This window comes from Aegilops tauschii, chromosome 3 (assembly GCF_002575655.3).
Source record: "Aegilops tauschii subsp. strangulata cultivar AL8/78 chromosome 3, Aet v6.0, whole genome shotgun sequence".
In the NCBI taxonomy this organism is placed as follows: domain Eukaryota; kingdom Viridiplantae; phylum Streptophyta; class Magnoliopsida; order Poales; family Poaceae; genus Aegilops; species Aegilops tauschii.
In genome coordinates this window covers 568114052-568141660 of record NC_053037.3, presented here as the reverse complement: position 1 = coordinate 568141660, position 27609 = coordinate 568114052, and positions in this window count along the sequence as shown.

Sequence of the window (27609 nt, the reverse complement as noted above, 5' to 3'; positions counted from 1 at the left end):
TGTTAGACACTCACGCTCACGCTGTCAAAGCATGCTAATGCATGCACGTCACCCTCTAAATCAAAGTCCTGCTCATGGCGCAACGCAAACGGCGAGCCCATCACCTGCGCGCCCCGGCGGTGCCTGACATTACTGTTTAGACGTTTGATGGAGGCCTACGCGAACGCCGAGCATGTATTCACCTGGCTCAACACCAACGGTCATACTCGGACCGCCTTGCTCATGTATATCGTACATCACAACAACAATCTATAAAACAGCCTAAGCTAGAGAGGGTACTATGGTAGTATGGTACGGAGTATGTACTATCGTGAGCGACCGATCTTAGTGCCACTGCACACTAAAACCCCTTCCATCGCTAGCGCGTGCTTCTCGCCTGAAACGGTCACCGTCTCTCCAGAATGTCAATGCCGCATTCACCGGACATAACTGCAGGTGCAATTGGTGTGTCACTGACATGCGGGCCAGATGCCCGTTGGGCCCACATGTCAGTAACCCAAACGCATCTGCAGTTAAGTCACTGAAGCAGCGTCCGCATTCACGCCCGAGGAACCTACTCCGGCTCCAGTTGTCCATCCGTCTGCCGCGGTTCATTGCCATTCGCCCGCTATATTAACTTGTGCCCCAGCTCCCAGCCATAGCCAAAGACCCACACTTATTCACCTCCGGTCCCTTCCTTCTGTCGGCACCACTTCAACCATGGCCTCCTGGCGCTACGAAGCTCTCTTGGACGTACTGTCGCAGGAGCAGACGAGGGACATCGGCGGCTCCGCTTCGGGCGCGCTCCAAAGCTCTCTTCGACGTACTGTCACAGGAGCAAACAAAGGAGATCGCCGGCACCCCCCGGCCGCCCTCCGCCGCCATGACCACGAAGCCGGCGCGCGTGCGCGGGCGCAGCCAGCAGCGAGGAAGAGTAGTACACGGTAGGTAGCCGCCGCTCTGGAGGAGGAGCTTATCGAGGCGGATGAGGAGGAGGCAAAGGCAATGGCCGGCTTTCTCGGGTTCATGGCCGGACATGGTGGTCGGGCGCCGGCGATCGTTTAGATTAGGTTTACAGTAGGTTTAGTACGGTTTGTGCGAAATATGTAATGAATTTCGTCCAGTTTGTAGGAAAAGTTTTCTAAATGTAATGAATTTCATCCGGTTAATTTGAAATTTGCTTTGTTTGCACGAATTTCGTCCGGTTAGTTCATATAGTTGTCGAAAGGTATGCAGGCAGCATCGGATGGCATCCAACAGTGTCCTCGGACAGATGCCGGTGTAAATTTGTGGGCCAGCACTGGAGATGCCCTAACTATCATGCTATAATCGCTAACAATCCTCCATTATTTGGCAGGGAACAGTTATCCCTCGATCAAAATCAGATCCGCTGTGTTTCGCACTCCTCCCGCGTAAGAGTGTAAACTCTTGCTTACATAAAAATGGAGCAAGTGGACGGCACTGTAGCACGTCATATCACTTGAACTAGCCCACCTAACGAGCGAGAAAGCACCGCCCTCGTCATTTTGTTCTGGATTTCTATCGATCGATCGCGCGAAAATGTTATGCTTCGCAAGTTCTAAAGGAAAAGGCGGCACACTTACGACTCGTACGCGTCGCAACCCCGACAGTCCGGCTCGCACGCCGCTCACCAGAGGGGACACGCGTTGTCTTGCAATTTCACTGACATGTGGGACGTAATTGAATAAATCGTCGATAGCCGAAATCTAATCGCTCGGCGGGCGTCGGCTGAGAAGAGAGAAATGTGGGAGGGAGAAGAGATCGCCCGCCCGCCGCACACGGACTCCAAGAAATATATGGTGATAATGTGAGGTGGGCCATGCTGGAGTCCGGACCGCTTCCGGAGCCCGCTCTCACCGCCCTGGCCCCTCAAGACGCCAGCTGCCCGCCGCATGCATGCATAGCAAGTAGTACTCCTTATGTGGAGGAGAGAGAGGTATTGACAAAGTCAAGGAGTGGGCTCTGCAAGAGCCCGTCTCTACACGTGCTCCTAGGTATAAAAAATAATTCTAAAAAAAGGCATAAAAAACAATTGTGTCTTAAAAAAAGGTAAAAAACATTTGAGAGGAAATAGATAGAGAGAAAGTGAGAAAAAGCTGTAACATGGGCATTACATGAGGAAGGAGGGAGTGGTGCACATGCCAAGTTCACTGGGCTGCCGTGTTTCACACTCCTCCGTTGTAACAGTGGAGACAATAGCTTTCATAAAAAATAAACAATGAATACTCGTTGCTCGTCCTCTATATCAGAAAGAATACTTTAATTCGCCGACATGTGGGACGTCGACCATCCTGGTCCACCTGCCATGCACAAAATTATCCTGGTCTACCCCGGTCGTACCGCAGGCCCAATTAACCTTTCCCACTATAAGTTGTTCGGACGAAGGAACCATCATGACTTCGTTGAATTCCGCTTCTTCAAGAAAACTTACTGTACCCGCAATACTGCTACCACACGCGAAGACTGGACGGCACTGTACCACGTCATATCACTGAAACCCACTAGGCCAAACTAGCCCGCCTAGGTCATCTATTTTGGTACGGAGGGAGTACGTCTCTGCACTGCTAGGATTTTGTGTTGCACGTTCTCTGTACTTTTGCTACGATTTTCCTACCCTATGAACCAAATGAGGCCTGAATGTCTGTCGACTATTGTCTGATCGATCGCTAAGCCTACAATTTTAGGAGCTAGGGCTATTGGTCGATCGACGAGGGATAAGTATAAGCGTACCACGATCTCATCAGCCCCAACGTTTCTCTTCGGTGAGTGTTTTGCAAGTACTATAGCTCGCATAGTAGCTAGCCTACTAACACCAGGAATCATCAAACAAGCCCTGCTGATATGATAAACAGTTCAAACTTACATCTAAGCATGCCATATATTACATCAAAAGCTGGTGAGGATACATCTGTTTCCATAACTCGGAGAGGGTTCGCATGATTCATCGCATGATTCACTATCAAACAAAAATTAATGCATGAGTTTAATTAGGGTAGTTTTGTAAAGTACAAGATACATTCCTCCAATCGCAAAATGCCTTGGTTCATGAGATTTGAGATTTGAGCCCTATAAACCGGAAGGGAGGGAGTACTGCATACGGTGTAGTCTAGTCACTTGTTGAAATCTCTAGAAAGGCAAATACTCCATTCCGGTTTACAGGGCTATACTACTCCCTCCGTCTAGGTGTGTAAGTCATCTTACGAAAACCAAATAGTCCCAAAACACTTAGGCGCGGTGCATTAACTTCTACCTTGTTTCTTGTTTCTTGACATATCAACCAATAAGAGATGAGAGGTGTGCATGCTTTTAATGACTTGCAATGGCTAGTTCATTGCATGCAATGCTATTAATTAGCAAATAAACATTGGTGACCCCAGGAGGAAACGGTGCTAAGCACGTGGACCTATGCAGAATGAGTATCAACCAATGGACAATGGAGTTTAATTGTTAAACAATAGCAATTTTGTCTCATGCAAGAGCCTGGCTAGTACTCCAAGGAACCGCACCATGCGAGCGTTCGCAACTGCCACGTTCGGGTTGCGCTTGGCTATTCGCCTCTTCGAGAAGACGACCAATGATGTTACTCCTACTTCTACAGTATCGAATCCACTGCTGCATGTCCGTCCACCTCGTGCGGGAGGGATAGCGTGTAGCGAAAGCTTCTACTTACTGCTCCTGCCTTTGCGTCTATGACAGGTGGGCCCAACAGGTGGTTGGCCCTCCTGTCATGCAGCCAAAGGCAGGTGCAGTTAAGGCACCGGAGCTCAGTCCGCGAGGGAGAGGGCGTTGTAGTAATCAAATTTCTAGGTCTTGTACGAGTTGACGCGACACATCAAAGCACTGCACTCGATATAAGTCTTTTTACACATTTAAAATGGGCTACTTCGAATGTAGGAGTAGACATATTCTGCTTCGTACGTAGTCACTTGTTGCAATCTCTAAAAATACTTATATTTGGAAACGGAGGGAGTACAACGCATGCATGCATGCCGTGACTTTCCTTTTCATACTTGCTTGTGTTGATTTGATGCACCTTGCCAAATTTTGACTATAAATTTAACTAACCAAATTTTCATGCATGTCACAAAAAATTATGGGGCTGTTTGGATTGTGACTATGTTTGTCTTATGTTGCCACATTATTTTTCCCACACTTTCCTAACCTGAGTTGCTCAAATTATTAGACACACTTTGGCTTGCCTAAGGGAATCTTGCCACAATTTTTGTGTCTATGACATGTGGGGTTCACTGCTAATAAAAAAATTCTTGTCTTAGGTGTGGCTTATAAAAAAGACTTATATTTAGGAACGGAGGGAGTAGAAAATATAAATAATATTGCATGTTGGGGCATCCCACGTTTCCGCTAATTTTAGCCGTGGGCTTGTTCACAATTTTTACGAGGGGTTGGTTGTTCATTTAATGGAGGGACTTGTAGTACCAGACTTGAACGATACAAAGTGTGACCTGGCACACCGTAACACCACTTGGAACAAGCGGGTAGCTATCTCAAAAAACAATCAACAACTAAAAAAACCGCGACCTGGCATGTAGTAGTACACAATTTTAAACGATTGTTTGATGGAGTGAAAAAGGAAAACTACCCCACTACGTATATATAGGCCGGAGCCTCCGCGCTTGCTTGCTAGGGTTGCTCTATTCACACACTCTCATCCTCTCCAGATCTAAACAAGATAGGGGTAGTAACACTGTCTTTCTCCCTTCAAAAAACACTGGCTTTCTATCCTCACCGCTGGTTACAGATCCGGACGTATTGTTGGGGAACGTAGTAATTTCAAAAAAATTCCTAAGCACACGCAAGATCATGGTGATGCATAGCAACGAGAGGGGAGAGTGTTGTCCACGTACCCTCGTAGACCGACAGCGGAAGCGTTATCACAACGCGGTTCATGTAGTCGTACGTCTTCATGATCCGACCGATCAAGTACCGAACGTACGACACCTCCGAGTTCTACACACGTTCAGCTCGATGACGTCCCTCGAACTCCGATCCAGCCGAGTGTTGAGGGAGAGTTTCGTCAGCACGACGGCGTGGTGACGATGATGATGTTCCACCGACGCAGGGCTTCGCCTAAGCTCCGCAACGGTATTATCGAGGTGTAATATGGTGGAGGGGGGCACCACACACGGCTAAGAGATCTCAAATATCAATTGTTGTGTCTCTGGGGTGCCCCCTGCCCCCGTATATAAAGGAGCAAGGGGGAGGCAGCCGGCCAAGGGGAGAGGCGCGCCATAGGGGGGAGTCCTACTCCCACCGGGAGTAGGACTCCTCCTTTCCTTGTGGGAGTAGGAGAAGGGAAGGGGGAAGGAGAAAGAAGGAAGGGTGCGCCCCCCTTCCCTAGTCCAATTCGGACCAGACCATGGGGAGGGGTGCAGCCACCTTCTGAGGCCTTTCTCTCCTTTCCCGTATGGCCCATTAGGGCCCAATACGAATTCCCGTAACTCTCCGGTACTCCGAAAAATACCCGAATCACTCGGAACCTTTCCGAAGTCCGAATATAGCCGTCCAATATATCGATCTTTACGTCTCAACCAATTCGAGACTCCTCGTTATATCCCCGATCTCATCCGGGACTCCGAACTCCTTCGGTACATCAAAACTCAATAAAACTGTCATCGTAACGTTAAGCGTGCGGACCCTACGGGTTCGAGAACTATGTAGACATGACCGAGACACGTCTCCGGTCAATAACCAATAGCGGTACCTGGATGCCCATATTGGCTCCCACATATTCTACGAAGATCTTTATCGATCAGACCGCATAACAACATACTTTGTTCCCTTTGTCATCGGTATGTTAGTTGCCCGAGATTCGATCGTCGGTATCTCGATACGTAGTTCAATCTCGTTACCGGCAAGTCTCTTTACTCGTTCCGTAATACATCATCCCACAACTAACTCATTAGTCACAATGCTTGCAAGGCTTATAGTGATGTGCATTACCGAGTGGGCCCAGAGATACCTCTCCGACAATCGGAGTGACAAATCCTAATCTCGAAATACGCCAACCCAACAAGTACCTTTGGAGACACCTGTAGAGCACCTTTATAATCACCCAGTTACATTGTGACGTTTGGTAGCACACAAAGTGTTCCTCCGGTAAACGGGAGTTGCATAATCTCATAGTCATAGGAACATGTATAAGTCATGAAGAAAGCAATAGCAACATACTAAACGATCGGGTGCTAAGCTAACGGAATGGGTCAAGTCAATCACGTCATTCTCCTAATGAGGTGATCTCGTTAATCAAATGACAACTCATGTCTATGGCTAGGAAACATAACCATCTTTGATTAACGAGCTAGTCAAGTAGAGGCATACTAGTGACACTCTGTTTGTCTATGTATTCACACATGTATTATGTTTCCGGTTAATACAATTCTAGCATGAATAATAAACATTTATCATGATATAAGGAAATATATAATACTTTATTATTGCCTCTAGGGCATATTTCCTTCAGTCTCCCACTTGCACTAGAGTCAATAATCTAGTTCACATCGCCATGTGATTTAACATCAATAATTCACATCACCATGTGATTAACACCCATAGTTCACATCTCTATGTGACCAACACTCAAAGGGTTTACTAGAGTCAATAATCTAGTTCACATCTCTATGTGATTAACACCCAAAGAGTACTAAGGTGTGATCATGTTTTGATTGTGAGATAATTTTAGTCAACGGGTCTGTCACATTCAGATCCGTAAGTATTTTGCAAATTTCTATGTCTACAATGCTCTGCACGGAGCTACTCTAGCTAATTACTCCCACTTTCAATATGTATCTAGACCGAGACTTAGAGTCATCTAGATTTAGTGTCAAAACTTGTATCGACGTAACCCTTTACGACGAACCTTTTGTCACTTCCATAATCGAGAAACATATCCTTATCCCACTAAGGATAATTTTGACCGCTGTCCAGTGATCTACTCCTAGATCACTATTGTACTCCCTTGCCAAAATCAGTGTAGGGTATACAATAGATCTGGTACACAGCATGGCATACTTTATAAAACCTATGGCCAAGGCATAGGGAATGACTTTCATTCTCTTTCTATCTTCTGCCGTGGTCGGGCTTTGAGTCTTACTCAATTTCACACCTTGTAACACAGGCAAGAACTCTTTCTTTGACTGTTCTATTTTGAACTACTTCAAAATCTTGTTAAGGTATGTACTCATTGAAAAAACTTATCAAGCGTCTTCATCTATCTCTATAGATCTTGATGCTCAATATGTAAGCAGCTTCACCGAGGTCTTTCTTTGAAAAACTCCTTTCAAACACTCCTTTATGCTTTGCAGAATAATTCTACATTATTTCCGATCAACAATATGTCATTCACATATACTTATCAGAAATGCTGTAGTGCTCCCACTCACTTTCTTGTAAATACAGGCTTCACAGCAAGTCTGTATAACACTATATCCTTTGATCAACTTATCAAAGTGTATATTCCAACTCCGAGATGCTTGCACCAGTCCACAGATGGATCGCTGGAGCTTGCATATTTTGTTAGCACCTTTAGGATTGACAAAACCTTCTGGTTGCATCATATACAACTCTTCTTTAATAAATCCATTAAGGAATGCAGTTTTGTTTATCCATTTCCCATATTTCATAAAATGCGGCAATTGCTAACATGATTCAGACAGACTTAAGCATAGATACGAGTGACAAACTCTCATCGTAGTCAACACCTTGAACTTGTCGAAAAACCTTTTTGCGACAATTCTAGCTTTGTAGATAGTAACACTACTATCAGCGTCCGTCTTCCTCTTGACGATCCATTTATTCTCAATTGCGTGCCGATCATCGGGCAAGTCAACCAAAGTCCACACTTTGTTCTCATACATGGATCTCATCTCAGATTTCATGGCCTCAAGCCATTTTGCGGAATCTGGGCTCACCATCGCTTCTTCATAATTCGTAGGTTCGTCATGGTCTAGTAACATAACATCCAGAACAGGATTACCGTACCACTCTGGTGCGGATCTTACTCTGGTTTACCTACGAGGTTTGGTAGTAACTTGATCTGAAGTTAAATGATCATCATCATTAACTTCCTCACTAATTGGTGTAGGAGTCACGGGAACAGATTTCTGTGATGAACTACTTTCCAATAAGGGAGCAGGTACAGTTACCTCATCAAGTTCTACTTTCCTCCCACTCACTTCTTTCGAGAGAAACTCCTTCTCTAGAAAGGATCCATTCTTAGCGACAAATGTCTTGCCTTCGGATCTGTGATAGAAGGTGTACCCAACTATCTCCTTTGGGTATCCTATGAAGACACATTTCTCCGATTTGGGTTTGAGCTTATCAGGATGAAACTTTTTCACATAAGCATCGCAACCCCAAACTCTAAGAAACGACAACTTTGGTTTCTTGCCAAACCACAGTTCATAAGGTGTCGTCTCAATCGATTTTGATGGTGCCCTATTTAACGTGAATGTAGCTGTCTCTAATGCATAACCCCAAAACGATAGTGGTAAATTGGTAAGAGACATCATAGATTGCACTATATCCAATAAAGTACGGTTATGACGTTCGGACACACCATTACACCGTGGTGTTCCAGGAGGCGTGAGTAGTGAAACTATTTCATATTGTTTTTACTGAAGGCCAAACTCGTAACTCAAATACTCTTCTCCATGATCAGATCATAGAAACTTTATTTTCTTGTTACGATGGTTTTCCGCTTCACTCTGAAATTATATGAACTTTTCAAATGTTTCAGACTTCTGTTTGATTAAGTAGATATACCCATATCCGCTCAAATCATCTGTGAAGGTCAGAAAATAATGATACCTGTTACGAGCCTCAATATTCATCGGACCACATACATCTATATGTATGATTTCCAACAAATCTGTTGCTCTCTCCATAGTTCCGGAGGACGGCGTTTTAGTCATCTTGCCCAAGAGGCACGGTTCGCAAGCATCAAGTGATTCATAATCAAGTGATTCCAAAATCCCATCAGTATGGAGTTTCTTCATGCGCTTTACACCAATATGACCTAAACGGCAGTGCCACAAATAAGTTGCACTATCATTATTAACTTTGCATCTTTTTGGCTTCATTATTATGAATATGTGTATCACTACGATCGAGATCCAACAAACCATTTTCATTGGTGTGTATGACCATAGAAGGTTTTTTATTCATGTAAACAGAACAACAATTGTTCTCTAACTTAAATGAATAACCGTATTGCAATAAACATGATCAAATCATATTCATGCTCAACGCAAACACCAAATAACACTTATTTAGTTTCAACACTAATCCCGAAAGTACAGGGAGTGTGCGATGATGATCATATCAATTTTGGAACTACTTCCAACACACATCGTCACCTCGCCTTTTACTAGTCTCTGTTTATTCTGCAACTCCCGTTTCGAGTTACTACTCTTTAGCAACTGAACCAGCATCAAATACTGAGGGGTTGCTATAAACACTAGTAAGTACACATCAATAACATGTATATCCAATATACCTTTGTTCACTTTGCCATCCTTCTTATCCACCAAATACTTGGGGCAGTTTCGCCTCCAGTGACCAGTCCCTTTGCAGTAGAAGCACTTAGTCTCAGGCTTAGGTACAGACTTGGGCTTCTTCACTTGAGTAGCAACTTGCTTGCCGTTCTTTTTGAAGTTCCCTTTCTTCCCTTTGCCCTTTTCTTGAAACTAGTGGTCTCGTCAACCATCAACACTTGATGTTTTTCTTGATTTCTACCTTCGTCGATTTCAGCATCACGAAGAGCTCGGGAATTACTTTCGTCATCCCTTGCATACTATAGTTCATCACGAAGTTCTACTAACTTGGTGATGGTGACTAGAGAATTCTGTCAATCACTATTTTATCTGGAAGATAAACTCCCACTTGATTCAAGCGATTGTAGTACCCAGACAATCTGAGCACATGCTCACTAGTTGAGCAATTCTCCTCCATCTTTTAGCTATAGAACTTGTTGGAGACTTCATATCTCTCAACTCGGGTATTTGCTTGAAATATTAACTTCAACTCCTGGAACATCTCATATGGTCCATGACGTTCAAAACGTCTTTGAAATCCCGATTCTAAGCCGTTTAAGCATGGTGCACTAAACTATCAAGTAGTCATCATATTGAGCTAGCCAAACGTTCATAACGTCTGCATCTGCTCCTGCAATAGGTCTGACACCTAGCGGTGCATTAAGAACATAATTTTTCTGTGCAGCAATGAGGATAATCCTCAGATCACGGATCCAATCCGCATCTTTGCTACTAACATCTTCAACATAATTTTCTCTAGGAACATATCAAAAATAAACACAGGGAAGCAACAACGCGAGCTATTGATCTACAACATAATTTGCAAAATACTATCAGGACTAAGTTCATGATAAATTTAAGTTCAATTAATCATATTACTTAAGAACTCCCACTTAGATAGACATCCCTCTAATCCTCTAAGTGATCACGTGATCCATATCAACTAAACCATGTCCGATCATCACGTGAGATGGAGTAGTTTCAATGGTGAACATAACTATGTTGATCATATCTACTATATGATTCACGCTCGACCTTTCGGTCTCCGTGTTCCGAGGCCATATCTGTTATATGCTAGGCTCGTCAAGTTTAACCTGAGTATTCCGCGTGTGCAACTGTTTTGCACCCGTTGTATTTGAACGTAGAGCCTATCACACCGATCATCACGTGGTGTCTCAGCACGAAGAACTTTCGCAACGGTGCATACTCAGGGAGAACACTTATACTTTGATAATTTAGTGAAGGATCAACTTATAATGCTACCATCAAACAAAGCAAGATAAGATGCATAAAGGATTAACATCACATGCAATCAATATAAGTGATATGATATTGTAACACCCCGCATGTAACTTGCCATATTTGTAACTCCGACTCTTGCCATTTCCGGCTATGTGTTATGATTTTCCCTCCGTTGTCGGGTTTTGTTTTTCGTTTTGTATTTTTGTCATGTCATGCATTGTCATATCATGTCATCATGTGCATTGCATTCGCATACGTGTTCGTCTCATGCATCCGAGCATTTCCCCGTTGTCCGTTTTGCAATCCGGCGCTCCTATCTCCTCCGGTGCACCCCTTTCGTTTTCTTTCGTGTGCGGGTGTCAAACTTTCTCAGAATGGACCGAGGCTTGTCAAGTGGCCTCAATATACCACCCGGAGACCACCGGTCAAGTTTCGTTCCATTTGGAGGTCGTTTGGTACTCCAACGGTTAACCGGGCATCCGCAAAGTCCATTTGAGTGTCCAGCAAAACCCCCCTCAAAAACCAGCCCAAAACCCACCAAACTCTCTTCCATGCTCTAGGTCGTTCGATCACGATCGTGTGGGCGAAAACCGCACCTCATTTGGAGCCTCCTAGCTCCCTCTACCTATAAATATGTGAGACTCCCGAAATACAATCGTAGTCCAAACCCTACCCTTCTTCCACCTCGCGCCCGGACAAAAATCCTCCGCCGCCGGACGTGTCCGCGCCGCCGTCCCCGGCGAATCCCGCGCCGCCACCTGTCCCTGCCGCCGCCGTTCCCACCGCGGGCCCGCGAGCCCAGATCCGGCCCGCGGGGCCCGAATCCCGCGCCGCCGCACGAGGCGCCTGCCCGCGCCAGTGGCTCGCCGCCTTCGCCGCCTCGCCGACGGTCGCCGCCGCCGCCCCCGCCGCCGCGCCGCGGATCCCCGCCGCCGCAGCGGCCGCACCTCTTCCCCGCGCCGGCGTCCTCTCCCTCCGGCCGCCCGCCTCCTTTCTCTCTCTCGTCGCCGGCCCGAGCTCCTCGAGCTCCTGTGTTGCTCCCGATCCAGATCCGCACTGTGGGGGTGGACTCCCGTATCCCTTTTTTTCGAAGTCTGTAATTTTTACAACAATATGCCTCTGTTCGTGATGCCGTAACTCCTTGCATGTAGCTCCGATTCGCGCGTGTAATATGTCAAATTGTTCGCCTCGTGATGCTCTTCATTTTGTTCAATTGCACCATGTTCAATAGAGGTCATCTTGATGCCCAAATCTCTGTTGAAAGAGGGCTAGTTGCTGTTATTCTCTGGTTCTTATCAGAACCAGGAGATTTTTCATTTTTCCATCATTAAATCTGTGCATCTTTTGGGCATGAGCTCTACATGTGTTTTGAAGTATGCCATGCCATATTTCCAGTGGTGTAGTCCATGTATTTTTTCTGATCTCTGTGGTGACTAGCACAAGCGTGCAAAGTAGTCCCCGTAATATTTCCGATTTCAGGGACTTAGTGATTTCTCTAAGTCCTTGTCTGCTGTTATTTTGTTGCCATGTAAACTTGATGCTACAGAGAGATCCATGCATATTTTGGAGATGTTCAGTAATGATGTTTTGTAGCTATAGTTGTAGTTGATCCATTTCTGCAATTGTTTGCAATTATGGAGTGCCATAGCATGACTCAATCTTGCTCTACTTTTGCTATAAAATATTTCTGGCAGATTCTTAACATGATATGCAATTTTGCCAAGCTTATTGTAGTTGATCCTTACATGCTATGCTTGTGTTCTTGCCATGGTTAGCTTCATAAACATGCCATCTTGCTGTAGGTGTGCTTGGTTTGTAGTGCATTTGCATACGTGTTCGTCTCATGCATCCGAGCATTTTCCCTGTTGTCCGTTTTGCAATCCGGCGCTCCTATCTCCTCCGGTGCACCCCTTTCGTTTTCTTTCGTGTGCGGGTGTCAAACTTTCTCGGAATGGACCGAGGCTTGTCAAGTGGCCTCAATATACCACCGGGAGACCACTGGTCAAGTTTCGTTCCATTTGAAGGTCGTTTGGTACTCCAACGGTTAACCGGGCATCCGCAAAGTCCATTTGAGTGTCCAGAAAAAACCCCCTCAAAAACCAGCCCAAAACGCACCAAACTCTCTTCCATGCTCTAGGTCGTTCGATCACGATCGTGTGGGCGAAAACCGCACCTCATTTGGAGCCTCCTAGCTCCCTCTACCTATAAATATGTGAGACTCCCGAAATACAATCGCAGTCCAAACCCTACCCTTCTTCCACCTCGCGCCCGGACAAAAATCCTCCGCCGCCGGACATGTCCGCGCCGCCGTCCCCGACGAATCCCGCGCCGCCACCTGTCCCTGCCGCCGCCGTTCCCACCGCGGGCCCAGATCCGGCCCGCGGGGCCCGAATCCCGCGCCGCCGCCCGAGGCGCCTGCCCGCGCCCGTGGCTCACCGCCTTCGCCGCCTCGCGCCGGCGCACCCCCGCCGCCTCGCCGACGGTCGCCGGCGCCGCCCCCGCCGCCGCGCCGCGGATCCCCGCCGCCGCAGCCGCCGCACCTCTTCCCCGCGCCGGCGTCCTCTCCCTCCGGCCGCCCACCTCCTTTCTCTTTCCCGTCGCCGGCCCGAGCTCCTCGAGCTCCTGTGTTGCTCCCGATCCAGATCCGCACTGTAGAGGTTGACTCCCGTATCCCCTTTTTTCTAAGTCTGGAATTTTTACTGCAATATGCCTCTGTTCGTGATGCCATAACTCCTTGCATGTAGCTCCGATTCGCGCGTGTAATATGTCAAATTGTTCGCCTCGTGATGCTCTTCATTTTGTTCAATTGCACCTTGTTCATTAGAGGTCATCTTGATGCTCAAATCTCTGTTGGAAGAGGGCTAGTTGCTGTTATTCTCTGGTTCTTATCAGAACTTGGAGATTTGTCATATTTGTATCATTAAATCCGTGCATCTTTTGGGCATTAGCTCTACATGTGTTTTGAAGTATGCCATGCCATATTTCCAGTGGTGTAGTCCATGTATTTTTTGTGATCTCTGTGGTGACTAGCACAAGCATGCAAAGTAGGCCCCGTAATATTTCCGATTTCCGGGACAGTGATTTCTCTAAGTCCTTGTCTGCTGTTATTTTGTTGCCATGTAAACTTGATGCTACAGAGAGATCCATGCATATTTTGGAGATGTTCAGTAAGGATGTTTTGTACCTATAGTTGTAATTGATACATTCCTGCAATTGTTTGCAATTATGGAGTTCCATAGCATGACTCAATCTTGCTCTACTTTTGCTATAAAATATTTCTGGCAGATTCTTAACATGATATGCAATTTTGCCAAGCTTATTGTAGTTGATCCTTACATGCTATGCTTGTGTTCTTACCATGGTTAGGTTCATAAACATGCCATCCTGCTGCAGGTGTGCTTGGTTTGTAGTGCATTGCTCTGTAGTGAGTGCATCAAGCTCACAAAGAGGCCTACATATTATTATTTCTGCCATGCTCTGTTTTCTGCTAAGTCTGAAACCTGATAACGAAACTTGCTATGTTTACATGCTTGACATCATATCTTCTGGTCCTTTTTGGCTTATGGTCAGTAAGAGACTTTTGTCATGTGCATTTACTAGAACACTACCATGCCTTGTTTTGCTATGTTAAGTTCCTGTAGCATGTTGATTTCGTGCTCTGAACATTGCTACCTGATGCTGATTTCTGCCATGTCCAGTTTTTCACCAAGTCTGTGAACCTGTAATCTTTTGCACTTTTGCCATGCTTGCTTGAGCTTGATATGTTCTGAACTAGCCGTAGCTCAGTGTTCATCTTTTGTCAAGCATATCCTGTAGATTACTGCCATGTGCCTTGTTGCTATGTTGGGGTGCTGTAGCATTGTTGTTTGTTGCATTTAAAGTGCTATCGTGCTGTTAATCGCAGATTCGTGTCATTCTTGTTTTGCTTGCCATTTGCAAACCGTGCATCCGATTCCGGTGATCTTTATATCGATTTCGACCGAAATCATCCCATCTTTCCAGTGGCATGCTTGGATTGCCAAGTTACTACCATGTTCATCATTTTTCCGTCCGGAGCACGCATATGCATCGCATATCATATCTTGCATATCATACATGTTTTGCATCATGTTGATTGTGCATTTCTCGTGATTGATTGTGGTTCCGTTTGCTTGTGTTCTTGCATTGGGTAGAGCCGGGAGACGAGTTCGCGAAAGAGGAACCTGTTGAGTACGCTTACGAGGATCAAGCTTTCGACAACTCTGAGAACCTTGCAGGCAAGATGACCACCCCTCGAAATCACTTCTATCTTTGCTTTGCTAGTTGTTCGCTCTATTGCCATGCTCCGCTACCTATCACATGCTATATCATGTCTCCAATTTTTCCATGTCAGCCTCTAACCATCCTTTCCTAGCAAACCGTTGTTTGGCTAAGTTACCGCTTTTGCTCAGCCCCTCTTATAGTGTTACTAGTTGCAGGTGAAGTTGAAGTTTGTTCCATGTTGGAACATGGATATGTTGGGATATCACAATATCTCTTATTTAATTAATGTATCTATATATTTGGTAAAGGGTGGAAGGCTCGGCCTTATGCCTGGTGTTTTGTTCCACTCTTGCCGCCCTAGTTACTGATATACCGGGATTATGTTCCTTGAGTTTGCGTTCCTTACACGGTCGGGTGATTTATGGGACCCCCTTGACAGTTCGCCTTGAATAAAACTCCTCCAGCAAGGCCCAACCTTGGTTTTACCACTTGCGACCTATGCCTTTTTCCCCCGGGTTTTCTAGAGCCCGAGGGTCATCTTTATTTTAAACCCCCGGGCCAGTGCTCCTCTGAGTATTGGTCCAAACTGTCAGTCGCCGGTGGCCACCAGGGGCAACTCTGGGCTGGCCTATCGGAAACTTGGACAATCCAGTGTGCCCTGAGAACGAGATATGTGCAGCTCCTATCGGGATTTGTCGGCACATTCGGGCGGCTTTGCTGGTCTTGTTTTACCATTATCGAGATGTCTTGTAAACCGGGATTCCGAGACTGATCGGGTCTTTCCGGTAGAAGGTTTATCCTTCGTTGACCGTGAGAGCTTATGATGGGCTAAGTTGGGACACCCCTGCAGGGTATTATCTATCGAAAGCCGTGCCCACGGTTATGAGGCAGATGGGAATTTGTTAATGTCCGGTTGTAGAGAATTTGTCACTTGACCCAATTAAAATACATCAACTGCGTGTGTAGCCGTGATGGTCTCTTCTCGTCGGAGTCCGGGAAGTGAACACGGTCTGAGTTATGTATGACGTAAGTTGGTGTTCAGGATCACTTCTTGGTCATTGCTAGATGACGTCCGTTCCGTTGCTTCTCTTCTCGCTCTCATTTGCGCAAGTTAGCCACCATATATGCTTTTGCCGCTGCAGCTCCACCTCACTACACCATCCTTTCCTACTAGCTTAAATAGTCTTGATCTCGCGGGTGTGAGATTGCTGAGTCCCCGTGACTCACAGATTCTACCAAAACAGTTGCAGGTGCCGACGATGCCAGTGCAGATGATGGCGTCGATCTCAAGTGGGAGTTCGACGAGGAACGTGGTCGTTACTATGTGTCTTTTCCTGATGATCAGTAGTGGAGCCCAGTTGGGACGATCGGGGATCTAGCATTTGGGGTTGTCTTATTTTCATCTGGATTTTGACCGTAGTCGGTCTATATGTTTGTATTTTGGATGATGTATGATTAATATTTATGTATTGTGTGAAGTGGCGATTGTAAGCCAACTCTTTATCCCATTCTTGTTCATTACATGGGATTGTGTGCAGATGACCCTTCTTGCGACAAAACCACTATGCGGTTATGCCTCTAAGTCGTGCCTCGACACGTGGGAGATATAGCCGCATCGTGGGCGTTACAAGTTGGTAATCAGAGCCATCCCCGACTTAGGAGCCCCCTGCTTGATTGAATCGCTGGCGTTGTTGAGTCTAGAACAAAATGTTTTGAGTCTTAGGATTATATATATCGGAGAGTAGGATTCTTTTTACTCCTCAGTCCCTTCGTCGCTCTGGTGAGGTCTCCTGACGTAGATGTTTTGACTATTCTCTCCTCAAATTTCACTAAAAAAAAATTCAGGATCACGCGGGTATCTTGGAATCGTTCCGATTGTTTTGTGACGAGAACATTGTTCTTGGTGCCTCCTGTCATTTAGGGGTTGTGGCAGTGTCCCGGGGAGTTGAGCTCCGAGGTGTTGTCGTCACAATTTTATCGTTGCAGTTCTGGAATACCTGAGTTTCGCCGACATCGAAATCTCTTTTATGCAGTTGTTGGTGAGATCACCTCGACGCCACCCAGTACTGGGGCAGGAGTTCGGGAGTATTTCCATAACTTGTATAACGGATGTTTTTCGAAGGTTGAGGTAAACGATTTCCGAAGGTTTCTTGGTTATGTGTTGACGGATGGATACAGCTGGATCTAGGGATTGCTAGTTTGGGTGATATATTTTGTGTCCCCTGTATCCCCTACACCAGATTGCATAACCAGAAAGTTTCGGGAGTTTATAAGTGGGAATTCAAGTAGCCTTAGGATATCTTTCCGACAGACGCATGATATGAGATTGGGGTTCGACGTCTAGTGGTCCGCCTGTACACGGTTGATTTTACAGTGGTCTCGTAGTGTCTTAAAGAGTCCATGGCTTTGCCGACTCGGGGACGCTTCGTATGTCATGTGCATAGCCTTGTACATGATGGTGCTGTACGATTGAGCGCGTGTGGGCCCCACCATGAAAACTTCGGACGAAATATCTATCATATGTTTGTTCCGGCTTATTTTGCAAGCCAATACTTTGTTTCATTTTGTATTGTGGTATTCGAGTTGCTTCGAATTCATATGTTGATTCCATATCTTTTTCTAAGTGGCTTCTCAACTTATGGAAGTGTGATGATTTACTACGGAATTCATTCGTTCATCTTCGTTCGAATGTTTATTGTGAAGACTATATGTTGCAATTTCTATCCGTTGATTCTACTTGTCTATTTGTCTATCAAGATGCTAACGGATGTCACCCTCTTCAGGATGGCTCCGCCAACGCGTCAGAATCCGGATCGCAATGAAGGGAGTCAAGCGAACCCTCCGCCACCACCTCCACCTCCGGAGGCATGGCAGGCTATCATGGCAGCCACCAACGCCAATGCTCAGATGATTCTGCAACTCTTGCAAGAACGTACTCAAGGGCAAGGCAATCAAGGCAATCAAGGTCAAGGCAACAATCAGTTTCACTTCGCCACTCTCAACCAGTTTCTCGCAAATCAGCCCAAGTCTTTCAGCTACTGTGCCGAGGCCACGGATGCCGATGATTGGCTCGTGGACATCAACAAGCATTTTGAATGTAGCAATGTCAGGCCTGAGGATTATGTCAAGTTCGCTTCTTTCCAGCTCAAGGACCAAGCTGCTGATTGGTATCAACAATACAAAGATTCCAGAGGAGGTCGTGTGATCACTTGGACTGACTTCTGTCGGGACTTCAAAGCGCACCACATTCCACAAAGTGTTGTTGAGAGCAAGCGTGAGGAGTTCCGCAATCTCAAGCAAGGCAACATGTCTGTGTATCAATACAACATTCAGTTTCAGAAACTTGCTCGCTTCGATAAACAAGACGTTCCTGATGAGAGAAGCATGATCTATCACTTCAGAGGTGGCCTTAAAGAGGATCTGCAATTAGCTCTCGTTCTTGTTGAGCCTACTCAGTTTGATCAATTCTACAATATGGCACTGAAGCAAGAGGCTGCTCAGCTCAAGTGTGAGGCTTCTAAGAAGAGAGTCAGAGACGCAGTTCAGTCTTCTTCTTCCTCACTTGTGACAGCTAAGCAATAGAAGTTCTGGTTGCCTCCTCCTCCTCCGTTTCGTCAGCCTTACCAGCAGAAGAACAACGGTGGCCATGGTTCTTCCAACTCTTCCAACTCTGGCTATCAGAACAAGTCTCAGAATCAAGCTCCAAAGTCCAATGCTCCTTATCACCGCCCACTCTCAGAGGTGACTTGCAACAAATATCAGCAGAAAGGTCACTATGCTAACAAGTGCTATAACCAAAGGCGTCTTCCTCCTCCTCCTGTCAGATCTTCCAGCAATGCAGTGGTCAAGCATAATCCAAAGTTTGCAAAGGTGAACATGATGAATGCAGCTCAAGCGGAGGAATCTACTGATGTGATAATGGGTAATCTTCCTGTTAATGATATTCCCGCAAAAGTTCTTTTTGATACTGGTGCATCGCTTTCTTTCATATCAAGACCTTTTGCATCCAAGCATGAATTGCATTTCCAAGGATTGCCTAGGCCGTTAGCAGTTGTCTCTCCGGGAAAATGCATGAATGCAAGTTCCATGGTTCCGAATGTGTCCATCAAGATGGGCGACTATAAATTTCAGTCTTCTCCAATTGTTCTTGGTGACTCGGATATTGATCTAATTCTCGGGATGGACTGGCTTTCTAAGCACAAGGCTCAACTTGATTGTGCTTCCAGGGAAATTCAATTGACACATTCTTCTAAGGATGTCATTATTTTTGCCGCTCGTGATGAAACCATTCGGTTTTTCTCTCTCAATGAGAAGGGCGAATTGAATGCCATCTCTCAGATTCCAGTCGTTTGCGAGTATCAAGATGTCTTTCTAGAAGAGCTTCCGGGTATGCCTCCTCATCGGCCAGTTGAGTTCGTTATCGAACTAGAGCCTGGCACTGCACCCGTTTGCAAGCGTCCATACAAGCTTGGACCCAACGAGCTGAAGGAATTGAAGAAACAGCTCGATGAACAAGAGCGTCTGGGTTTGATCAGACCGAGTTCTTCTCCATGGGGTTGTGGTGTTCTTTTTGTCAAGAAGAAGGATGGCACGGACCGACTTTGTGTCGACTACCGTCCATTGAACAAGAAGACAATCAAGAACAAGTATCCACTTCCCAACATCAATGAGCTATTTGAGCAACTCAAAGGTGCTAAAGTATTCTCGAAGCTTGACCTTCGTATGGGTTATCATCAGATTCGCATTCGTGAAGAAGATATTCCCAAGACAGCATTCAGAACAAGCTTTGGTTCTTATGAATATACTGTCGTGTCTTTCGGCCTTGTCAATGCTCCTCCAGTGTTCTCTCGGATGATGAATTTCATCTTCAACCCCTATACCAATGAATTCGTTCTGGTGTATCTCGATGATATCTTGGTCTTCTCCAAGAATAAGCAGGATCATGCCAAACATTTGCGATTGGTGCTCGACAAGCTCAGAGAGTATCAATTCTATGTGAAGTTCTCTAAATGTGAGTTTTGGCTCGATGAAGTTCTTTTTCTTGGTCACATCATCTCTGCCAAGGGCATCGCTGTTAACCCCGAGAAGGTGTCCGCAGTTGTGAATTGGGAACCTCCTCAAAATGTCAAGCAGCTCCGCAGTTTTCTGGGTCTTGCAAGCTATTGCCGAAGATTCGTTGAGAATTTCTCCAAGATTGCAAAGCCTCTTTCCAACCTCCTTCAGAAGCATGTGAAATATGTCTGGTCTCCTGAGTGTGACGTTGCTTTCAACACTCTCAAAGAGAAACTAGTCACAGCTCATGTCTTGACTCCTCCTGATGAATCCAAGCCGTATGAAGTTTTCTGTGATGCTTCTCTCCAAGGTCTCAGTGCTGTGTTAATGCAAGAGAAGAAAGTTGTGGCCTATACCTCTCGTCAGTTGAAGCCCAACGAGAAGAACTACCCCACTCACGATCTTGAGTTGGCGGCAGTTGCCCATGCATTAATAACGTGGAGACATCTCTTGTTGGGAAGACAAGTGGACATTTTCACCGATCACAAGAGTCTCAAGTATATCTTCACTCAGCCCAACCTCAACTTCAGGCAGACTCGATGGGTCAAAATGATTCAAGAGTACAATCCGAGTATTGAATATACTCCAGGCAAGGCCAATGTCATTGCAGATGCTTTAAGCAGGAAGGCTTATTGCAACAACTTAATTCTCAAGCCATTCCAACCGGATCTTTGTGAAGCTTTTCGCAAGCTGAATCTCCAAGTTGTTCCTCAAGGCTTTCTTGCCAACCTCAAAGTATCTCCTACTTTGGAAGATCAAATTCGTGAGGCACAACTCCTTGATGCCATGGTGAAGAAGGTGAAACGTGGTATCGACAAGGGTCTTTCCAAATACAAGTGCTATCGCATTGATGACAGAGACACTTTATTCTTTGAGGACCGGATTGTGGTTCCTAAAGGTGATCTAAGGAAAGTCATAATGAACGAGGCGCACAATTCTCTCCTGTCCATTCATCCTGGAAGTACGAAGATGTATCATGACCTCAAGCAGTCGTATTGGTGGACTCGAATGAAGCGAGAAATTGCTCAGTTCGTGAATGAATGTGATGTCTGTCGAAGAGTGAAAGCAGAACACCAACGACCAGCTGGTCTCCTCCAACCTCTTGCTATCCCAGAATGGAAGTTTGATCATACCGAAATGGACTTCGTGACTGGATTTCCCAAGTCCAAGCGCGGAAATGACGCTATCTTCGTTGTCATTGACAAGCTCTCTAAAGTGGCTCATTTCCTTCCAATCAAAGAATCCATCACAGCAGCTCAGCTAGCAGAGCTTTACACCTCCAGAATTGTCTCCTTGCACGGCATTCCACAATTGATTTCTTCTGATCGTGGAAGAATCTTCACCTCTAAGTTCTGGGACTCCTTCCAGAAGGCCATGGGCACTAACATTCGCTTCAGCATAGCTTTCCATCCTCAAACTAGTGGCCAAGTCGAGCGAGTCAATCAAATTCTTGAAGATATGCTCTAGGGCTTGTGTCATTTCCTTTGGTATGAAATGGGAAGATTGTCTTCCATATGCTGAATTCTCCTACAACAACAGCTTCCAAGCGAGTTCGGGCAAGGCCCCATTCGAGATTCTCTATGGCAGGAAGTGCCGTACTCCTCTCAATTGGTCAGAGACTGGTGAACGCCAACTTCTTGGCAATGACTTAATCACAGAAGCTGAAGAAATGTGTAAAGTCATCCGTGATAATCTCAAAGCCGCACAATCGCGTCAGAAGAGCTACTATGATAGTAAGCATCGTGAATTGGCTTTCGAGATCGGAGACCATGTCTACCTTCGCGTCTCTCCAATGAAAGGCACTTGTCGCTTCAGTATCAAAGGGAAGCTTGCCCCTAGATACACTACTAGAAAAAGGCTTACTAGTGGCGCACCAGTTTTGCCTACTAATGGCGCACCAGTGGTGCGCCACTAGCATCACGCCAATAGTATTTTTTACTAATGGCGCACCAGTGGTGCGCCACTAGTATATGCCATGGTGCGCCATTAGTATAAGCCACTGGTGCGCCATTAGTATAGGCCACGGTGCGCCATTAGTATTTTTGAATTTTGAAGGCGGGAAAATAGTAGTGGCGCACCGTCTAACCCCCACCGTGCGCCATTGCTATTTTTGAATTTTGAATTTGGATCTGGATCGCGATTTTTTTGCCCATTTTTTGCTCTTTTTTGGCTCGTTTTTTTGCACGATATTATTTCAAATTTTGTTCCTGTTTTTGGATCTTGTACGTTCTTTTGCCGTGTTCTTTTGCCGGAGAGGAGTTCGCCGGAGAGGAGGAGGAGGAGGTCGCCGGAGAGGTGCTCGCCTACATCGCCGGAGAGGAGGAGGAGGTCGCCGGAGAGGAGGAGGAGGAGGTCGCCTACATCGCCGGAGAGGAGGAGGAGGTCGCCAGAGAGGAGTTCACCGGAGCATCGGAGAGGAGGAAGGAGAAACCATGAGGGGAGCTCACCGAAGAGGAGGGAGGAGGAGCTCACCGGAGAGGAGGGAGTAGGAGCTCACCGGAGAGGAGGGAGGAGGAGCTCACCGGAGAGGAGGGAGGAGGAGCTCACCGGAGAGGAGGGAGGAGGAGCTCACCGGAGAGGAGGGAGGAGGAGCTCACCGGAGAGGAGGGAGAAGGAGATGAAGTGGAGGAGAAGAATGAAGAGGTAAGGAGGAGAGGACACGCCCAGCCATATATACGGCATAGTAATGGCGCACCGTGGGCAGGTGCGCCATTACTAATTTTTTTTATTTTTTTATTTATTTTGAATTTTGAAGGCGGGAAGATACTAATGGCGCACCATGGGCAGCTGCGCCATTAGTAACTTATTTTTTATTTTTTTATTTATTTTGAATTTTGAAGGCGGGAAGATACTAATGGCGCACCAGGGGCAGGTGCGCCATTAGTAACTTTTTTTATTTTTTTAATTTATTTTGAATTTTGAAGGCGGGAAGATAGTAATGGCGCACCATGGGCAGGTGCGCCATTAGTAAGTTTGAATTTTTTTGAATTTTTTTGCATCTCCAGAACTTAAAAGCCCCGTATCTTTTTTTCTGTTAGGTTTTTGATGATTTTGAAAATGTTTAACGAGGTTTCCCCGGTTAAATTCGGATGTATCTATTCGAGTAGATGATTTTTCATATAAAAAACTTTTTCATCCGAGTTCGTATGCAAAAGTTATGCCCGTTTTAAGAAATTCCAGAGAGATTTTGCAAATAAAGTCGAAATTCACATTTGTTAATTTTCCCAACAACTAGGCCACATATCACATGGGAAACTTGTTTTATTTTATTTTTTTGACATTTCCATCATTTTCTTTTATTTTTTTTAACTGAAAAGGCGGTCCACGGGGGGGTGCATTCGGTGGAATGGGCCAAGTTACTAATGGCGCACCGTGGGGGTGGTGCGCCATTAGTAGTTGAACTAGTAATGGCGCACCACACCCACGGTGCGCCATTAGTAGTTTAAAAAATAAAAATTAAAAAAATTGAAAAAAAAAATTTGAAACATAATTACTAATGGCGCATCGTGGGATGGTGCGCCACTACTAGTTGAACTTTTAATGGCGCACCATCCCACGGTGCGCCATTAGTAGTTTTGAAAAAAAAAATTACTAATGGCGCACCGTGGATGTGGTGCGCCATTAGTATTTTCACACTAATGGCGCACCAACACATGGTGCGCCATTAGTATATAGTAATGGCGCACCACATGTCTGGTGCGCCATTAGTGGCCATATCATCTATAGCCCTTTTCCTAGTAGTGATACGTGGGTCCTTTCAAGGTCATTGGCAAAAGAGGCGACCTCGCCTATCAACTTGAGCTTCCTTCCAACTTCGCGAACGTGCACGATGTGTTCCACGTGTCACAGCTCCGCAAGTGCTTCAAGACGCCTGAGCGCAATATCAACTTCGAAGAGATTGACCTCCAAGAAGATTTGTCTTATTATGAGCACCCCATTGTTATTCTTGAAGAAACTGAGCGCAAGACTCGCAACAAGTCAATCAAATTCCTGAAAGTGAAGTGGTCGCACCATTCCGACCGGGAAGCCACCTGGGAACGCGAGGACCATCTCCGTTCCGAATATCCGGAGTTCTTTCAGTCCTAGATCTCGGGACGAGATCCTCTCGTAGTGGTGGAGTGTTGTAACACCCCGCATGTAACTTGACATATTTGTAACTCCGACTCTTGCCATTTCCGGCTATGTGTTATGATTTTCCCTCCGTTGTCGGGTTTTCTTTTTCGTTTTGTATTTTTGTCATGTCATGCATTGTAATATCATGTCATCATGTGCATTGCATTTGCATATGTGTTCGTCTCATGCATCCGAGCATTTTCCCCGTTGTCCGTTTTGCAATCCGGCGCTCCTATCTCCTCCGGTGCACCACTTTCGTTTTCTTTCGTGTGCGGGTGTCAAACTTTCTCGGAATGGACCGAGGCTTGTCAAGTGGCCTCAATATACCACCCGGAGACCACCGGTCAAGTTTCGTTCCATTTGGAGGTCGTTGGGTACTCCAACGGTTAACCGGGCATCCGCAAAGTCCATTTGAGTGTCCAGTAAAAACCCCCTCAAAAACCAGCCCAAAACCCACCAAACTCTCTTCCATGCTCTAGGTCGTTCGATCACGATCGTGTGGGCGAAAACCGCACCTCATTTGGAGCCTCCTAGCTCCCTCTACCTATAAATATGTGAGACTCCCGAAATACAATCGCAGTCCAAACCCTACCCTTCTTCCACCTCGCGCCCGGACAAAAATCCTCCGCCGCCGGACGTGTCCGCGCCGCCGTCCCCGGCGAATCCCGCGCCGCCACCTGTCCCTGCCGCCGCCGTTCCCACCGGGGGCCCGCAAGCCCAGATCCGGCCCGCGGGGCCCGAATCCCGCGCCGCCGCCCGAGGCGCCTGCCCGCGCCCGTGGCTCGCCGCCTTCGCCGCCTCGCGCCGGCGCGCCCCCGCCGCCGCGCTGCGGATCCCCGCCGCCGCAGCAGCCGCACCTCTTCCCCGCACCGGCGTCCTCTCCCTCCGGCTGCCCGCCTCCTTTCTCTCTCCCGTCGCCGGCCCGAGCTCCTCGAGCTCCTGTGTTGCTCCCGATCCAGATCCGCACTGTAGAGGTTGACTCCCGTATCCCCTTTTTTTTGCAAGTCTGGAATTTCTACAGCAATATGCCTCTGTTTGTGATGCAATAACTCCTTGCATTTAGCTCTGATTCGCTCGTGTAATATGTTAAATTGTTCGTCTCGTGATGCTATTCATTTTGTTTAATTGCACCATGTTCATTAGAGGTCATCTTGATGCCCAAATCTCTGTTGGAAGAGGGCTAGTTGCTGTTATTCTCTGGTTATTATCAGAACTTGGAGATTTGTCATTTTTGTATCATCAAATCTGTGCATCTTTTGGGCATGAGCTCTACATGTGTTTTGAAGTATGCCATGCCATCTTTCCATTGGTGTAGTCCATGTATTTTTTGTGATCTCTGTGGTGACTAGCACAAGCATGCAAAGTAGGCCCCATAATATTTCCGATTTCAGGGACTTAGTGATTTCTCTAAGTCCTTGTCTGCTGTTATTTTGTTGCCATGTAAACTTGATGCTAGAGAGATATCCATGCATATTTTGGAGATGATTAGTAAGGATGTTTTGTAGCTATAGTTGTAACCGATCCATTACTGGAATTGTTTGAAATTATGGAGTGCCATAGCATGACTCAATCTTGCTCTACTTTTGCTATAAAATATTTCTGTCAGATTCTTAACATGATATGCAATTTTGCCAAGCTTATTGTAGTTGATCCTTACATGCTATGCTTGTGTTCTTGCAATGGTTAGCTTCATAAACATGCCATACTGCTGTAGGTGTGCTTGGTTTGTAGTGAATTGCTATGTAGTGAGTGCATCAAGCTCACAAAGAGGCCTACATATTATTATTTCTGCCATGCTCTGTTTTCTGCTAAGTCTGAAACCTGATAACGAAACTTGCTATGTTTACATGCTTGCCATCATATCTTCTGGTCCTTTTTGGCTTATGGTCAGTAAGAGACTTTTGTCATGTGCATTTACTAGAACACTACCATGCCTTGTTTTGCTATGTTAAGTTCCTGTAGCATGTTGATTTCGTGCTCTGAACTTTGCTACCTGATGCTGTTTTCTGCCATGTCCAGTTTTTCACCAAGTCTGTGAACCTGTTATCTTTTGCACTTTTGCCATGCTTGTTTGAGCTTGATATGTTGTGAACTAGCCATAGCTCAGTGTTCATATTTTGTCAAGCATCTCCTTTAGATTACTGCCATGTGCTTTGTTGCTATGTTGGAGTGCTGTAGCATTGTTACTTGTTGCATTTTAAGTGCTATCATGCTGTTAATCACAGATTCGTGTCATTCTTGTTTTGCTTGCCATTTGCAAACCGTGCATCCGATTCCGGTGATCTTTATATCGATTTCGATCGAAATCATCCCATCTTTCCAGTGGCATGCTTGGTTTGCCAAGTTACTGCCATGTTCATCATTTTTCCGTCCGGAGCACGCATATGTATCGCATATCATATCTTGCATATTATACATGTTTTGCATCATGTTGATTGTGCATTTCTCGTGATTGATTGTGGTTCCGTTTGCTTGTGTTCTTGCCTTGGGTAGAGCCGGGAGACGAGTTCATGAACGAGGAACCTGTTGAGTACGCTTACGAGGATCAAGCTTTCGACAACTCTGAGAACCTTGCAGGCAAGATGACCACCCCTTGAAATCACTTCTATCTTTGCTTTGCTAGTTGTTCGCTCTATTGCCATGCTCCGCTACCTATCACATGCTATATCATGTCTCCCATTTTGCCATGTCAGCCTCTAACCATCCTTTCCTAGCAAACCGTTGTTTGGCTAAGTTACCGCTTTTGCTCAGCCCCTCTTATAGCGTTACTAGTTGCAGGTGAAGTTGAAGTTTGTTCCATGTTGGAACATGGATATGTTGGGATATCACAATATCTCGTATTTAATTAATGTATCTATATATTTGGTAAAGGGTGGAAGGCTCGGCCTTATGCCTGGTGTTTTGTTCCACTCTTGCCGCCCTAGTTACTGATATACCGGGATTATGTTCCTTGAGTTTGCGTTCCTTACACGGTCGGGTGATTTATGGGACCCCCTTGGCAGTTCGCCTTGAATAAAACTCCTCCAGCAAGGCCCAACCTTGGTTTTACCACTTGTGACCTATGCCTTTTTCCCCCGGGTTTTCTAGAGCCCGAGGGTCATCTTTATTTTAAACCCCCGGGCCAGTGCTCCTCTGAGTATTGGTCCAAACTGTCAGTCGCCGGTGGCCACCGGGGGCAACTCTGGGCCGGCCTATCGGAAGCTTGGACAATCCGGTGTGCCCTGAGAACGAGATATGTGCAGCTCCTATCGGGATTTGTCGGCACATTCGGGCGGCTTTGCTGGTCTTGTTTTACCATTGTCGAGATGTCTTGTAAATCGGGATTCCGAGACTGATCGGGTCTTTCCGGGAGAAGGTTTATCCTTCGTTGACCGTGAGAGCTTATGATGGGCTAAGTTGGGACACCCCT